The sequence below is a fragment of the Lissotriton helveticus genome, chromosome 1_1, assembly GCF_964261635.1.
Source record: "Lissotriton helveticus chromosome 1_1, aLisHel1.1, whole genome shotgun sequence".
In the NCBI taxonomy this organism is placed as follows: Eukaryota; Metazoa; Chordata; class Amphibia; order Caudata; family Salamandridae; genus Lissotriton; species Lissotriton helveticus.
This window is the reverse complement of record NC_136057.1, coordinates 743,976,797-743,994,256: the sequence shown is the minus strand read 5'-3', so window position 1 is coordinate 743,994,256 and position 17,460 is coordinate 743,976,797. Positions and strand designations below refer to the sequence as shown.

General features: G+C 45.2%; 1 protein-coding gene across 4 annotated transcripts in view; it reads left to right on the top strand.

Annotated features, from left to right (window-relative positions):
* Positions 1 to 17,460, top strand: part of TMEM117 (transmembrane protein 117) — a 2,403,846-nt gene that overhangs the window by 477,584 nt on the left and 1,908,802 nt on the right. The gene's annotated exons all lie outside the window — the stretch shown is intronic.

Sequence of the window (17,460 nt, the reverse complement as noted above, 5' to 3'; positions counted from 1 at the left end):
ACCGGTAATTAATACAGTCTGTCCTGCCGTTAAGTTCCGATAGATGGGAGTAGCTGCGATCTTTCACCTGTGTTTGATGAAAATGGAGAGGCCCCCAGAAGGTCTTCCATAGGAATTGGGCTGGGAGGCTGATTGAAAAAGTTTGTAATAGCCGTGGAGAGGCGATGGAGATAGAGACCAAGTCTCTTGAAAACAAATGATGTCACTTTTATTCAGAAATTCCACTGCTGATTTGGATGAGAAAGTTGACTTTAACCCAGCCACATTCCAAGAAGAAATGGTCAGTTTGGAGTCTGACCATTTGGCTTCCCTGTTAGGAGGAGTGCTGCTGGGAGCATGCGGTTGAAGGCTCTCGATCGGGGTACCCATAGCGGCTGTGAGTAGCGTGGGAAACAGGGCGACTGGATTTACAGCTCACCAGACGTTGATTGTAATTCCATGAGATGTTTATGAGGTTATCCGCTTTCGAAGCATCTGGAAGCCAAACATGGGTTGCACCCCGAGTCCCCTTCAGTACGCTGATGTACGGCCTCACTAGGTCATCCTGAAGAAGAACGTGGGGATATTTTTGTTGTAGAGGAACCCACAGTTCTATGCCTCAGTTTTCAAAGAGGCTGGCTTCCCCAACATTGCATCCCTTAGGGATTTTCAAGACCACGTTGTAACAGTTGCTTCCGAAACCCCTTTGCCTGGTATTGAGGCAAACTTGACCGATGTAAGATCTGAAGAAGTGACCGCAGAAAGCGCCGGAACATGGTTGTATAAGCGGATGAGGTTGTTTCTATTAAGGATGTCATGCGGTCCCTTGTGTACGTAGTGAGGAAAAAAAACAAGTTCTGCATCTTTTTCCGGACTTTGGTATTTCTGTCTCCTAGCTGTTTCAAGTAGAGGTGCGGGGGCCTTAAGATGTTGGGGTCGAACTTCAGATGGATGATTGTTCCCCACCAGTTGGCTTTGCCCTCCCGAGACGTGTATCAATTGGGACAGAGAAGGCCTCTGCATTTGTATAGGGTGATCCCAAAGAGTTTTGGTTGGGTCACCTGACGAGTGACACAGCGAAGGGCCCGTCAGTACACCTTCTGTTGTAATTTGGAAGTCTACGTTGGTTTGTTTTGCATTTTCCGGGCCTTTGTTTGGGCTGTTCCATGTGTTTGGGACTTCCCTTAGGGGCTGTGCTTTGTTGTCTTGACTGCCCAGGCTTTGGTCTTGAGAGGCTGTTCCTTTAGTTTGTTTTGGCAAAGATCCATTCATCGCGATTGTAGAGTATAGTTCAGTGATTCCGGATGCCAGGGGCGTTCCCTTAGGCACTTCCTGTGTTAATGGCCGGAAATTATCAGTGGCGTCGTTATTGTCCATGAGAATCATTCTTGTCTCAGGGGTTTTCATTTTAGGTTTTGATGCCAGGTTAAAAATGGGGAAATAGGAGAGCCCCCTTGCTTCAGAAGCTGGCGTAGTAGATGCCCCTGACCCGTCGAGCCCTGCTCTCCTTTTCGCAAGACGTTGTTTTTTGGATTGTTTTTTAAGTTTCTTTCTCTCCCTCCTAGACAGTGGAGGTTTCGTGGGAAGATTAGATGGCAAGTAGGCCATGTTTAAATTGGATGTGTCAGTGAGATCAGACTGCGTAATCGCTGAGGGAATAGGCATTAGACTGCTGATGTTAGTGCACTCCGAGCCAGCTTTGGGATTGATTGGGCTGGTTGCCAATGACAAGCAAGTCGAATTTTTGAGATCTAATTCCAAGGAAGGGGAGGTAGTTCTTCTCGCTGATGATGGGCCATCCAATGTTGCAGTACACAAGGACTCTTCAGAGGAAAAAACGGTTTGAGGCTCTTGAGTGGATTTCGGTTTCCCGTTTCTATTGGTGTTGAACTTCACGCTGTCCAAAAGCGCGCCCAGAATTTCTGGAAGCGATGAGAGTTTGTTGATTAATGGACAGCAGGAACAAGAGTTCGAACTATTGGGAGGCCCTACAGATCTTTCGAGAGAGCTTAGCCTGGAGCCCAGGTCAGACAGTGCTGAAGCCAAAGTTTGAATTTAGTCAATCTGTAGTTCCATTTTCTGAGATTGCCATAACAGAGCTGTTGCAACTGAGTCTTGCTTTACGTGAAGGGACATCAACGAGACCGAGATGGGACTTATAGATCCCAAGGGGGTAGACACAGGTGGGTCCTTGTCTTCTTGCACAGTGCTGAAGGAGTTGTAATGAGGGTTGAAGCCCGGTGTGTGGGCTAGGGAGTCCTCGATTCGGGCTTCAAGGGAAGCTAAAAATCGATCGGCTAGGTTTTTAGATGACAGGGGACTTTCATACTTTGGGCTCTTCCTTGAAGATGAGTAGTCACTGGGCTCAATTTGATGTGCACCCGGACTGCATCGTAATGCGGGCTTCGATAATGAATACGCTGCTGCCGGATCTCTGCAGCTTTCTTGAAGGTTTAAAGGAGCGGGAAGGATGCTGCCATGAACTTGGGCTTGGACTTGTAATTTGGCTACAGTAGTTGTTACAATAGTTTTTGTAGAGTCTGAGCCAGGGTCTGATGCAGAAAGGTTTCCAGCGCCAGTGGGATGAACTCTTAATGGGTCAATAAAAGTGTCCTGGATAGTGATGACATCATCCTGGAAAAGCCTATATGGCTGGTGATTCTCATGTGGAACGTGAGCCTCGGTCGAGCATAAGCGAGGACTCTCAGAAAGTGATCTTTTGATATGACCAGGGCTGGGAGAAGAGAGCTTATCGTGGTCCTGGGTTTCTGCATCACACTGTGGTGTCGGAGTAGGGGCAGAGCCAGTTTGAGGAGCAGGTTTACTGAAAAACTCACTAATCCGTGCTTGTGACTGTTGGCCACCTAGGTATGACACTTTATCTTGGGTTGACGGCGACTGTTGTAGAGCACCCCCGGGGGAGACAGCTCTGGGGAAGTTTCCTAAGTGGCATAGTGACTTGCCCCTCCATGAGGCTCCCGCAGGGTATTGCTTACAAATTAGCGAGTTGGAGCTCGGAGCTTGCGCACTCCATATCAGCAGCCCCTCCGCGCACTGACCAGTGATTGCTTACACCAGTGAGGGTGGCAAACTAACAGTAGATTGTAAGTAGCCCGTCTGTATAAAGTGGTAGTGGATGGCACTTTCCGCCACCGGGGGCGATTATGGCGTTTTACGAGGCCTTCCTCTCTCCTCCTCACCTCTTTGCTGATAGGTGAGCAGAGCTAGGTGACCTAGGCCACTCCTCACTCCTAGTTGCCCAACAGTCTTCACATGGATGGGTTCAGACAATGGAAGATACCCTTTTTCCCCACGTTGCCACCCAACTGGGCATCTCTTGTGTACTGAAGGCGGTGTGGAAGCGGCTATCCCCCTCTAATGGTGTCCGGTCCAGTTCAGTCCAGTCCGGGTCGGCTGGGGGTCATCCGTAGGAGCGTGGCTCTAATCCCTGCTCTGCTACCACTCTACACCGCTCAACCTACACGCTGCATGGGCGTGAGGGAGGAAGTGGAGAAGGTGGGTGCGCCTGAGGGACTGTGAGCGGGGAGCAGGAATCTGCGTGGCTTGACCCTGCTCAACTCCCCTCATCTCGACCCCAGGAACCCTGGTGTGGTGGAGAGAGAAACTACAGGGACCACAATCCACCAGAAGCAAAAGAGTCTATCGAGCTTGCTGACAGGAGTGCACTTTAATATTCCCCGATGCCGCACTTCCTTGAGCATGTATCCCCAAAGACCAGACCGTCCCAGGCGAATACCCACTTTCTGGTACGTGCCGTTCAGTGCCTCTGTGCTCACTTTTGCGTGTCTCCCCCGTGAGCAGCGGACCATGAGCGGTGGAAACGGGCACTCCGGCACTCCGGGCGGCAGGCAGTTACTATGAGCAGCCTCAACCACGGGCAGAACAGCCAGCAACAGGCGACAGTCAGACAAGCTGCGAGCCGCAAACAGCAGCAGCGGCGGCGCACCTCAGAACTCTGGGCGGCAGACAGGCAGTCCAGGCGGCTCCAGCCACTGCAGAACCGCCGAGAGCAGGCAGCCAAACCTCAAGACACGGGCCGCGAACAGCAGCGGCGGCGGGAGCACAGCAGTCCGCCCGCATCCAGGTCCGTCAACACCAGGTGAGTTCTGGCAGTAGTGTCTCCAATGGCGGGAAGAACCTCCGAGAGCAGGCAGCCAAACTGCAAGACGCGAACGGCCCCGACGGCGGGAGCACAGCAGTCTTTTCAGCCTCGGGACTCCAGCGACAGTAGGTACGAGAGGCACCAGGCAGGTTTTTGGAGGGAGTTTGCTTATTCCTCACTGCCCCCGGCGTTCCGATCGGCTCTGCTCTGCTCTGTCCTCCCCTTGTGCTCAGTAACCTCCGTCTCGAAGCCTCGCCAATCTCTGCTGCAGACCTAGAGTTACTCTGTCAGAGAGAGAGTGAAACTGATGGATTGTAGTGCTGTTTTGTTCAGAGGTAAAGAAGTAAAAGCTGTCCATTGACTACTAATAAAGGACAGGTTATGACTGAAAAAGCCATTGGAAATGCAAAGTGTGTTCTTAAACCTTTTTCTCACGAGGCTATCAACCAGGGCAGAACTGAGAGTATTCCGTACCGCGCACGTCTGACAATAAGAGTTCAAATGCCGATAATCCAAAAACTAGGCAGTACGACCCATCAGGTATAGTTACAGTAAAAAGAGGATTATTCATGGGTGACACACATGTTTCAATTACACCTTGATATTCCAATTGTTCAAGGATTTCTGCAACAAGAGCTTTCGCTTCACGCCGCATGGGATATTGGGGTTGAGGCTGTGGCATAGACCACAATGGAATCTCATATCTGGGCAAAAACTTGTCCCATCCACATTGACTATGGTACAAAGCTGGTGCAAGCACCTGAGCCCACTCTTCTGCAAAATTCTGCACTTGCTCCTTCGGCACAGTGTGTGCGAAACTAGGGAGGATTACCTCATCCCCCCTCGGAGCTGCCAAAACTAAAGGTGGGGGCCAGTCCACCTCTGCTAACAAAATGTCATATGTAGAGGTCAAATATTCCCCAAAAATCCCTTTTATTGCACTTTTTATGTCACCTTCAATTAAGAGGACTATATCATATAGTCTGTCAGAGAGAGCCAGCTGTCTCGACTGTGATGAACGTGTCAGTTGCTGTCGCCTTCAGATACAAACACAGTGCTTGCCGCACTAATGTAACCTCCGCTGCACTGTCTAGCCGCTTCCATGTCAGGTTCCAAAGCTGTGTTCCCACTATTCGTGGCATACCTTGCTGTTAAAGCAGCAACCTTCTTCCTCTGAAACTGAGGGAGTTGATGTTGAACGTTGATCAGGAACTTGAAATCTATCAGGAGACTTAATTCTCTCGCAGTAGCGCAAATCATATGTGCACTCAGTAGACACAGGTATTGGTGAAGTAGGACGTGACCCTTGTTTCTGTTGCTGCTTTCCCTGTTTCTTATTTTTCCAACTCTGTTTTGGAAAATTGGGACAGTCGTCTTTATTAGCCTTTGTCGTCTGAGTTTGCGGTTGAGCTGCTGTTTTAGCAAAAGGCCTAACACCCAAACTATTGCGGCCAATGGTTTTATACGCCTCCACAATATTTTTCGGCAACTGCCAGGGTTTATCGGCTTTGGGGACAGCTCACAAGCATTAGACATCTGGATTTAACTGCATCTCCCTTGACATTTGCAAGGATGAGATCGGAAACTACGTCAAATACTCGGACAAGTCTCATTCCCAACCCAACAGCCACCTCCGGACCGTGTTGATCCTGAATACGCTTGATCACGGAGGGCAGGACAGTCCTAGACGGTGTGTCTAAGCACTTTGCATAGACTGTCGCAAAAACTTTACCCCAGGTCTCACAATCGGTCGCCTCAAGCACCAAGTCTTTCTGCAAACTAATGGTTAGAATCCTGTGTTTCTCCACAGGAGTTATATTAGGAAATACTGCTTCCAGTTGGTCAAATTTCTTGGCAAGCCAAAAAGACATCTCGTCCTTATACTGGGGGAGCTTGCCCGTAACCGAATTACCATGACTGGACTCATTTTTATCCCGGCTGGTCCAACTGGTTGCGCCGCAGCACCAATGGCCCCCACCTGGATGTTGCGGGAAACGTATTGTACTAAAGTCCTATGCACCCCAACAATGGAGGCATAGAGTAATCGTAACCCAGCTATAGCGACTGCCTGATAATGTGGATGCGGTGTAAACCCAGCCAAGACTGGGCAAGTGGCCCCAGGAATAGACAAGGGACCTAACCGAACTGGTGTTACGAGGTGGGGAAGGGCGCCATTAAACCAGACTTGATGCTGCCAGGCAGAAATCGGAATCTCCTGTGTCCTATATGGTGCATAGGCTGCAGGCACCGCTGTGTGTGTGTACATATGGAATGTACCATCATCCGCATCTTCAGCAGGAAACGTAACCCAAGAGTAGAAAAGCTCAAATGGGTACGCTGCATCAGTATTAACCACAAAGAGCACCGCCAGACCTTTAGCGGTAGCTCTGTACTGCATCAAATGATTCCGGAGTGGTACCCGACTATGCAGAGCTATATCAATATCACCCATAAGGACACAGTACAGAAAAAACAATCTATATGAATTGTAACACAAAAAGGGTAGTAATCCAAATGTGAACCTTTTTATAAATATCAAGCTTGAATAAACGTATAACACATTCGTATAGGCAGGTTAATCCGTCACGCCTGTCAATCGGAAACAGGAGTGAGGGTGTTGTGGACTAATATAAACACTAATCGAGCATCTCGAATATAAGACCAAACGTTAGGTGCGCCATGATGCGAGGATTCTGTGTAGGCACAGAACTGTGCGCAGGAAACCAGGACCTCAGTGACTTGTGGTGTACCAGAAACTCACCTCAGTACCCAGAACCCCTCCTGCAGTGAAGCAACCAATGATTAGACAACCCAGAACATGCGACTTAGGATACTCTCAGGAATGGTGGGAATCAAGGACACTCTTTCGTTTTTATTCTCATACCAGTCCACAACATGAGTAATCATAGACACGGATAATTTTAAAATGTTTATTTTTAACGACATGCTCTAAGATGCAGTATTTTGACTAACATAAGCAGGCACATGATTAGAAATAAAACAATCAGCATTGTTGCAATTCCATAAAACACAAGGGGAGAAATCATGTTATAATGATAGTGGAAACAGGTCATATAGCGCCTTGTGAACCACCCTCCCCTGCTAGGAACTAGGATTTATAATAATAGGAGATCTCTTAGGCTTGAATTGGGAACCCCATACCTCCAAGATCAGCAGATGTAAATCACATCTCAGGAACAACAAAGCACTCTGCCTCTGGAAAAGTTATTTCTCCAAGTGCCCGAATCATGCATGCAGTGCAATATTAAAGGCACTAGAATTTCAGTTGGTTGCAGCTATGCGTGTGTTGTGTCCAGCGCGTGGGTCGATCAACCTGAATAACAGCATACATTGTTATTATGACCTTGAAGGCTTCTGCACGCAGTGTACAGACTAAGGGCGTGGTGTAAGTCTAGGGATGTGAATAACAAGACCATTCTCATGCGAAGAAAATCAAGCATTTTAACTTACAACAACAATTACATGTAGTGTTGTGTGCAAAAGCTGCAAAGCGGCAAAATGGTGTTTAACTTCTAATACGTTTATGCTAACATAGCAATGTGTGCAAGTTGGGCCCTGTCCTCACTACAATTGTGCATACACACATTTTGGGGTTTTACTTACCTTATAATGCTTATCATGTGAAACTAAAGGCTGGATGGAAAAGGTATGAGTGGTAAAGGCATGCACTGTATTGTTAATACACCCGCAGTGGGAGGGCTAGGCACCACTGTGTGCTGTGGATGGAGCCAAAATAAATTTAGGCAGGCAGAAACAGGAGACAGTGGTTCACAAAGACAAAACATATGCTGCATGCATGGGAGACATTTATTTTGAGGAAGTATTCTCTTGATTGTGTGCAGATTAAGAGGTAGACCAACTGAAAGGAAAGAGGAGTAGGGATAATGTCTTCGAAAATGAATCGCTGGGCACAGTGAAGCAGGAAGTGGGCAAGGAGGAGAGCCCTGGGATCCAGTCACGGGGGCACTTTGTGTAGTCTTTTCAGGGACCTGGAAGGATACTGAGAGATAAATGAGACCTCTTGAGGATTCTGAAAGGATGATAAACACTTTTTGGTTGACAGAACTTCTCTGGCTGCCGCAAGCATGATCCTATTTTCGAATACAAATGTCAAAAACTCATATAAAGCCTCCATTAAGAATTCCAATATAACCTTTTTTTCTTAGAAGCTCATAAAAGTCTTGTTCAAAATCGAATATTATTTTCCCTATGTCATTAATACATATCTGGTGCGTGAAACTGTTCCTTCTCCACTCAAGTTAGCTAAGGTTAGACAATTGTAAAAAAAAAACACGTTTAGATGTGGACAACTTGACATATTATTGCTTAATATCACAACTGCCTTATCTGTCTAAATTATTGGACCAGCAGTTATGTGATTTTGTGTTATTGTGTTAAGAAAATTATGTTTTACACCCTTTCCAACACTTTTCAGCAAAGCTTAGGTACAGAACTGGCAGGTACCATGGCCACAGATGCGCAGATGACCACATGCCAGCAGCTTTAATTTTATTTGATCTCTCTGCAGCCTTTGATCCTGCCATTTCTGACATTCTATTTCAAACTTTGGCATCAAATATACTGCTATAGCATGGTTTTCCAGGTTTTTGACCAGAAGGAAATGGCAAATTCCAAACCCTCTTTTTACTTCCTCTGTCAGAAATCTGAGTTGTAGGGTTCCACATGGATCTATCTTGTCGCTGTTGCAACTGGGTTCTTGCAATTCAGTACTCCCAGATTTTGTGCTTTTTTGGATCACCCGGTTTTGGACTTTTTAAGTGTGGGTGAACCTCTCTACATGTGTCTTACCCACAGTAATGACATGGCAAATGGTCTGTGCATGTTTACCACTTGTATCAGCATTTCAAGATAAGGCCGCTGCAACACAGCAAGAGTAAGGGGCACTTGGATGGTTACACCTGAACAAGTGTTCACACGTTTGAGGGCTGCACATGGAGACAACTGTTGTGTGCAGCCTGGTAAATGCGCACAGGAACCCTGGCTCAAAAGGGACTATGGAAGATTAGATATTGACCTAGGGTAGGCCTTATAATGGTAGTGTACACTAATAGGGAAAGTCAGTGTGATTTACTGTTTTATCTGTATAGAGACACTTTATTATACATGTAGGGGGACAACTGCCTTCGAGTGCTGTTTTGCTTCCCTTTGGCCTACGGAGTCCAGTGAGGTATCGAAATCGGGTGTAACCTATCTGAGAAAATCAAAAATACCTGTACAAATTATAGATCATCCAGAATTGTCATATTTCTCTGAGTCAGCTCAGAATCAGAGCCCAGGCCTTTTGTCACCCTGCTATGCCCAGCTAATTACATTACAGAACTACACAAAAAGACCAATTAGATGTGATTCACTCTGCTTCTGAGTAGAAAAGGAGTGGAGCTGAATGATCTGCATCAATCAATCAAAAGCCACACTGTACAGGGTATGGGCCTGCCCAATTCCATTGAACAAAGGAGGGAGCCTCAGACTTCTGGAGCCAACACCGGAGCTCTCCTTTGAAAATCTTGAGAAGGACGCTGGACTTCTGTGCCCAGACAGAGAGTCCAGGAGAAAGGCTGGCTCCAGAAGCCATGAGAACCAGCTTCTTGAGAACTCCACCACTTTGGAGATGAGGGGTCTGTTGCAATGGCTCATGTTGGCTAGATCTCACCAACAGGAGTAAAATGAGCCCAGGATTGTCAAAATCCATCTAACGGGGCTCCAGATATGGCATTTTAAAGAATGGCAACCATTGACCTTACTGTTTACTGGCCAAGCACGTGGGACACTTTTTCCTAGTTTACCCACATGGTAGGCCATTGCGCTCCCCAAGTTCAATGGACCTGTCCCCGCTGTCCATGCCCATGTCTGTGGTGAGCAGGGCAGCCACCAAAAAACACCCTGCCTGCATGGAGCAGGCTGGGGAGAACCGAGTTTCAGACTCCCTGACAGCAGGAAGAGAGGCTGCCACGCCGGAGCCGGTGGGGCAGCCAGGGCAGGTGAGGGTGCCCAGGAAGGGTAGGCACCCCACAAAAAAAAAGAAAAGAAAAAAGGAGGCGCACGGCACAAGGTCACACGCAAAGGAAAATGAAGCGCAGCTCTGCCCGACACAGCGGGAGAGCTGCTCAAAAGATATTAATTGCTCCTGGCTGGAGCACCCCTTAATGCTTTGTGGGGCTTTTTCATGTATGCATGTTTGTCCACTTATGGTGGCCGCAAACGGACAGGGGCACTTCCAGTAAAGTCAAGGAGATGTTGGAGGGAGCTGCAGGAGTGCAGCGGCTCCCCCGTAAAGTGTGCTTGGACGCTCATGACGAGCTCAGCTCGTCATGGAGTGCCCATTCATTTCAATGGAAATATACAGTAAATTGCTCCACATACCCTAGCATCCAAGTGGTTAAAGGAACTGAGCCTAGGTCTGTGGGGTCACAGAATCCAGGACCCCTCTAAAATGTTCCTAATACTTCAAAGCGGTCCCAAGGCTATAGCATATGCTTTACAGCTGGTAGTGCAGCACCCTCTAGGGGCTTACTTTATGGTTGCAGTTATGGTGGCCTGAAACTGTATAAAGTATATACAAGCCCTCACACTGCTTCTAAGGGCTAAGTCAATGCTTGCATTTAATGTAAACAAAATGTGATGCCTTCTAGGGGCTATTCTTATGACTGCATTTTCATGGTTTAAAAATCTACAACAAAACACTAACTCATGTTTTTCTCATATTAAGTGCTTCATTGAGATAAAATGTTGACAATGATTTTGAATCACAGTGCATGTGCTTTATTGACATTCATAAGTGCATTTACACCTGGTGATTATTATTGATGATTGCATTCCCTGCAAAATTATGTCTTTAACATGTGGTTTGTTAATCTTGAACTTTTGACCAGGCCAATAGACTTGCTATATATGGTTGTTTGGCCCCTTTAGGGAGGCAATGGTGATTATGTGATGTCATCTATGGTATATTCCATCTGCCAATGTACTTATTTGTAAATTACTGCATAGTATTTAGCAGTATGTATGTATCAAATATACTTTTCCTTGTTCTAAAGAAGAAGCACAGACTGGACAGTCATTTATCGAGTGTTATTATTGCATTCCAGTGAGCGGTGATTACTATCCCACAACACCTCTACTGAGTAGGCCTTGGACTGCTATGCTTCACTACCCTGAGAGAGTCACACGCTACGATTGGGTGCTTGGTTCCTAGTAAGGAGAATTGTGGACCTATTACTTGTGCAGGGCACACAGTTAATAACCCGATTTCCTACAGTCACTTATTTGTTTAATATATACATGGCTCTTTTGGCCTCCCGAATTCAATCCTGTGGCTTTGAATAGAATTTTTACGTTTATGACACACAGCTTAATTAGGTGACAGGAGATGTAACCACTGCTACTGCATGATTATGGGACAGTTTTGCGAAAGTTGAATACTGGATGATCACTAATAATTTATAAGTCAATGGTGATGAAAATGAAATTCTTAGTCCAGTAAGGCCGTTCCTTTTTGGGAACCATTCTATTGGTTGGTGTCACTGGGTTACAAGTCTACTTTATCCCATTGGGTAAGGAACCTGGGCATAACATGTGATTCCAAGTTAGCTCTGGTTTACCAGATTAATTCAGTAGTCAGATCTTGTGTTGTCCAACTTAGCACTGTAAAATACATTTTACATTTGTTTGCTTTTCCACATAAAATCCATGTGAGAAAGTTTATTTTTAGTGAGTTAAGCATATGCTAATTTAGTGACTGTTTGTAGTTCACCCTGACAATTTCTTATAGGATCTCTGTGTGCAAGCAGTAAATGCTGCACAGACTGACAGCATGACTCACTTTTGAGCTGTCTGGAAGTGAAATGTTGCACACTGTAAAGGTCACCTTGTGTTACTGTCCTAGCGGTGCCAATGACCTTAAGTGAACACACCCGGCAACAGGAGACATCTCAGTTTCCTAAGGTGTGCTGGTGAGGTGCAGGATTTTGAGACTTGAACTGCATTCACCAGTACCAAGTCTCCCTTTCACTTTTCCAGAATTTACTATACACGAGACAAAGACCTCCTCCAAATGTACATTAAAAAAAAGGATATCTCAAGTCACCTGTGGCTTCGTACTTCTGTAGGGTCACACAGCACCATCTTTATAACTTGCAATATCATCATAATGTACCATTGGAAGTACTTTACAATGATTATATTACCATTGCTTGAAGAGCTGCCTGAGACCAGTCTTCTGAGCTCTGAATTATGCATGGGTGATGCCCTGCTTGTTTCGGTTGAACGCTTTCATATGGCAGACGTCAGATGTTCTACGGTGTAAATGATGGACTGTGTAAATAACGGCACACAGGCCTTTTTGCTTACTGAATCAGCTGTATTTGTACTAACCTTTCTTTTATTGCTTGATGCTATCTAAGATAAACAGGCCTAATCTACTGTTCACTTGCAATGTAACTGGCTGGAACAATTGAAAAATAATAAAGATTGATATTGGGACTAAAGCAAATACACCTCAGTGGCAGCTGGTTAGGAGTCTCACCAAATGGCAGCTGGAATCATGGCCACTTCCGCGTTTGTGTTTATTATTTTTGGTGAGTTTAGTCCGTTGCCCTTGTGTTGATTATCATACAGCTTAGTTTCTTTCAAATAGATGTTTTTCGAACAGTAGGGTGCATCTGGCACATGCATATGGTTGTTTGTCAGACAGAATTCAATGGCTTGTGTCTTATGCAAAATGCAAACAAAACTACAGAAAATAGAGCCAGATGTACTAAATGATATGTCTCAAAAATATTTTGCATATAGCACACCAACTGTTTACAAGGAGTCCTCGTTTAGAATGTGTTCCATGTTGTTGAAGTCTAATCATAATAACGAAAGAGTGTGCCTTTTTGAAGGTGGAGCACAACAGTAGAATCCAACTAGGTTCTTAATAAAGCCCTCACTCACCAACCTAGTTGGTGACATGCTTCATCATCTGGCCCCACCAGGAGAGGCCGAAGGCCACCCTGGTGTGCTTCAACGCCAGAATTACTGCGGAGCTGGTAGTGTTCGTTCAGTGATTAATGAAAGTGATTTAAAAATGTCTTGATTGTGTCAAAACATTTATTTTATTAGGAGCCAATCCGACATGTATAAAAACAAGATGTAGGACATTAGTACTTAATAGATTGTTCAGCAAAGTCCACTAGGATGTAGTCAACATGTTTCTGCCTATGTGTAATAATTAAACAGGCATTCGTCAGGACCTGGAAGGAAGTGTAAACCTCGGCGGTATGGGCGCGCTAAGGCCCACCCTAACCTGAGGTTATAATGTGAAAAATTAAAAACAGTATAAATCTGGTGTCCCTCGTGTTGAGAGGAACCGAGTTTATTCTGGATTGAGTTAACATACACAGACAAACAGAAAAGAAAAAAAGACATGTAGTAGTTAGGCATGGTTGTATAGGTTTGTCATTGTTGGACGTACAGATGCTGGTGCTCTTTGAACACTTTGAACTGTGATTGATTAGACAATGCGTGATAGCGATGGGGAAGGATGGCTACTGCGATAACAGGCCACCACAACCTTGGGAAAATAACGCCCTTTACTGCATGCACTGCTCAGCGTTGCACAAACAGTAAACGCCATCATACTTTACTCTGCGCATGATTCATCACCGTTCACCTCATTCATAATGCATGCCCCCTGGGGTGCAGCGCCAGTAGAGACTGGAGCGTGCTCCATAAATTAGAACTGTCAATTTCACCTCAGGAATGGATAACTGAGCATGACACATTACTTAATTGAGCCTTAAATCCAACTTTGTGGATGACACCCATCTGAAGCCGCCTCCAAAGCTTGGCAGTATTGATAAAAAAAAAAACTGTGAGAAAATTACCAATTGCTTTTTTAAATATTAAACAATTGCTTTAATGCGATGCAGAAAATATCTCATGGTTATATATCATTGCTAATTTTATAATTGTTGATGAAATCATGTATGCAAATGTGCATAATATATCAAAACCGTAAAATGCAGACATTACATTGAGGCATGCATTCTCAAACCCAGTTAACCAAGTTATTCTTTTGAAATAGCAGTGCCTTTTACAATATTATCTGTTGAGGAAATGCAGTTGTAATATAAACATATATTGCTTTTAATAGAAATAGAACTGAATCAAATGTTGCAACTACAAAGTCGACTACTATCCTGAAGTTTCATTTAGGGTCAGAATTGGGTAAGCATTATGTGGTTGCAAACACCTCGATTCACAAAATCACAGGGTTTGTGACCGCAAAATTTATATTTATATTTTCAAATGCAATGAAACCCCATTTTGCAATTTGAAAAAGTATTTCTGAATCATAAAAGTGATTTAGCAAGTTGTTCTAAATTGCAATTAGGAGGGGCATGATAGGAACGTCCCCTCCTAATTCCGATTCACAATCCAAGATATCAATGGTTTGTGACCTCAATGAGAGTACCAAGCCATTGAAAAGTTACTGGCATCTCAGAGGAGGTATAATTCATTGGCAATTTTACATTTCTACATAAAGACATTTGGAGATCTACTATAGCCTTATTGCCCACTGCTGAGGCCTAAAATAGGCCCGAACCCGAGTGGCGAGGGCCTATAACGCGGATCTTTAACAACCGGTATAGCCAGTGGCAGAAGGGCTATGAGGCTATTATGAAGTCTTATATAGCGCAAACTTGACCCAAAGGTAATCGGGTATCAGAACGCTTTGCACGAGCACCAGTTGCGTTACATGAGGACACATTCATTTTTGTTAGGCTAAAGGCCTTGTAAGCAAAGGGCCGCATCTTGAACTGACATCTCTTCTGAATCGGGAGCCACTGTAGTTTCTTGAGATGGGGTTTGATGTGGGTACTACTGGAGAGGTCGAGGATGAGTATTTCAGCTGAGTTTTGTATTGCCTGGAGTCTCTTCTGGAGCCGTGCAGTGATTCCTACGCAGATCATGTTTCAGTACTGTCCTTCTGGTGTTGACCTGGAGCCTCGTGAAGATCTTGCAGAGCATGCAAAGGGTGTGAAAGGCACATGAGACTGTGTTGACTTTTTCTTCATAGACAGCTTGCTGTCCAGGAAGATGCCAAAGTTGCGGGTGTGGTCTGTTGAGGCGCGGTTGGATCGAGTTCTGCAGGCCACCATGCATCGTTCTGTTGCGAGATGTTGTTGTAAAGATGAGGACTACCATCTTATCCATGCTTAGTTTGAGACAATTGTCCTTCATCTAATCTGTGATGTTCATCATGCATCTGTGGAAGTTGGCTTTGGTGGTGGAGGGGTCTACAGACAGTGAGAGGATGCGTTTGGTGTCATCGGCCTCAGAAAAACATGCTTATTTGGCAAGTTGCTATTTGGAACCATTTGTGATTGGATAGAAACAGAGAGATGATGGCCTGCAAGCAACAGCATACCACCATTACTGTGTTTGCATTTTGAAACAGGAAACATTTTTATGAAATCCCATTCCAAATTGCATTTAGGAGTGAATGCCCCTTCCTAAATGTTATTCAATATGAGTAGGTAAACTGATTTTGCGAGTTGTTAAATCCATTTTCTAAGCCGGAAAAGGATTTCCAAGTACCAAAAAGCTGTTTCGGTTTGCAAACCCCAATCTTGCTAATCACAGGGTTTGCAAACACAAAATAGCTTTGTACATATGTCCCATGATTCCGTTTAAGCACAGAATCAGTTTTAAGAAATCATTCCTGTTATATATGGCAAATATTTATTGGAGTTTATCATCTAAAAGAGCCCAAAAACTCGTAACCTTTAATATCTTTTAGTGGTTTAAGCACACCAAGTCATTCCAGGCCCTTATTTCCCACCCCACTGCCCCAACTAGTTGACAATTGATCCAACCGTGTCTCAATGGGTACCGTCTCAGTACATTCTCCTTCCTTACCAGAGATGATGCGAATAATGCAGATATGTACTGTGTACATAAGCTATGTTAATGTACAGCACTACCTTGAATGACCCACAGCAAGAACATTCCACCTACAAAGGGTAGAATGTTCTAAATTAAAAAGGAGAATTATGAAGACAAATATTGGAGCTCTGGCCTCATATCAGCCATTATAAGCCCAGAGCTACTCCTTTGTCTTCAATGGGACTCTCAATATTCCAATATTCCAGTGAGGGATAATACCATCCAAATTAACCAATATAACCAACACATAACTATATTTGAATTTTTCCTCTGCTCCAGCCATCCAACACCTCAAACAATGTCTGCACCTCATCCACCTGATTCCCAGCACCTTCCTGAACTTTAACCCCTTCAAAACAGAATGCTGTTATTTTCTAAGAGCAATCAGCAACAACTAGAGGAGCCCTTTACCCCTGGTCCTGGTCACCGCTCTCACTGCCCGCCACATTGGCCTTGAGGTGCTATCCTGGCCCTTCATCAGCGCCAGTATGAGCCCCGGTCCCCGGTACTTTGCCAGTCTACATCTGTTTTTATAGTTTTTCATCATTTTGGTTAAATTGTTGGCAGAGTGAGAGTGTCTTCAGAGTATTTACTTGCCAATCTGCGTCTCTGTTTTAAAATGCATAGAGTTACTTGTACCTGTCAAATGTCTTCTTGTTGTTTTTTTTGCCTGACTCACTGATTTCTGCCCTAGCCGGTCCCACCTGCGCCGTCTTTTGCTGACGACTCCCCCCCAACCCCTCCCCCCTCCCAGGGATACTTAATGGAGGCAACAGTGCGACTTCGGTGAGCAGCCCTCTACCCAGTGTCCTGGTCGCCGTTCCCAAGGCCTAACGCATAAGCCTTGAGATGCCGACCCGTCCCTCCACCCACATCAGCGTAAATTCAAGCCCCTTTCCCTCTGCAATGTCCTGAGTGCTTTCAGTATTTTGTTTACATTGGGTCAGATTTAGAGTGTATTTAGAGTGTTTTTACTTTGCCAGTCTTTTGTTATATTTATAAAACTGTCGTCAGATCGAGTGTCTTAAGAATGTTTACTTGTCAATCTGTGCCTCTGTACTTGTGCCCCTAAAACGTTTGGCTGTTGGGTTTTTTCTGGGTTTTTTCACCTTACCCACTGAATGCTGCCGGCTTCACCTATGCTGTCTTTTGCTGGCGACCCCCCCACACTCCCAGAGCTACTTAACAGAGATTGCGGCAAAGGCAATCCTGTCTATGCCCAATGTCAAGAAGCCTGGTCCTTGGCAATCCCACAGGTACTCCACTGCAGAGCTCCGTGTTTCTGACCCCACACAAAACAACTGCTGCCTCGCTTCACCATACACCACAGCAGGAGCGTTCACCTGCACCCACTGCTGCTTCATCACGATTACCGCCCTACCGACCAA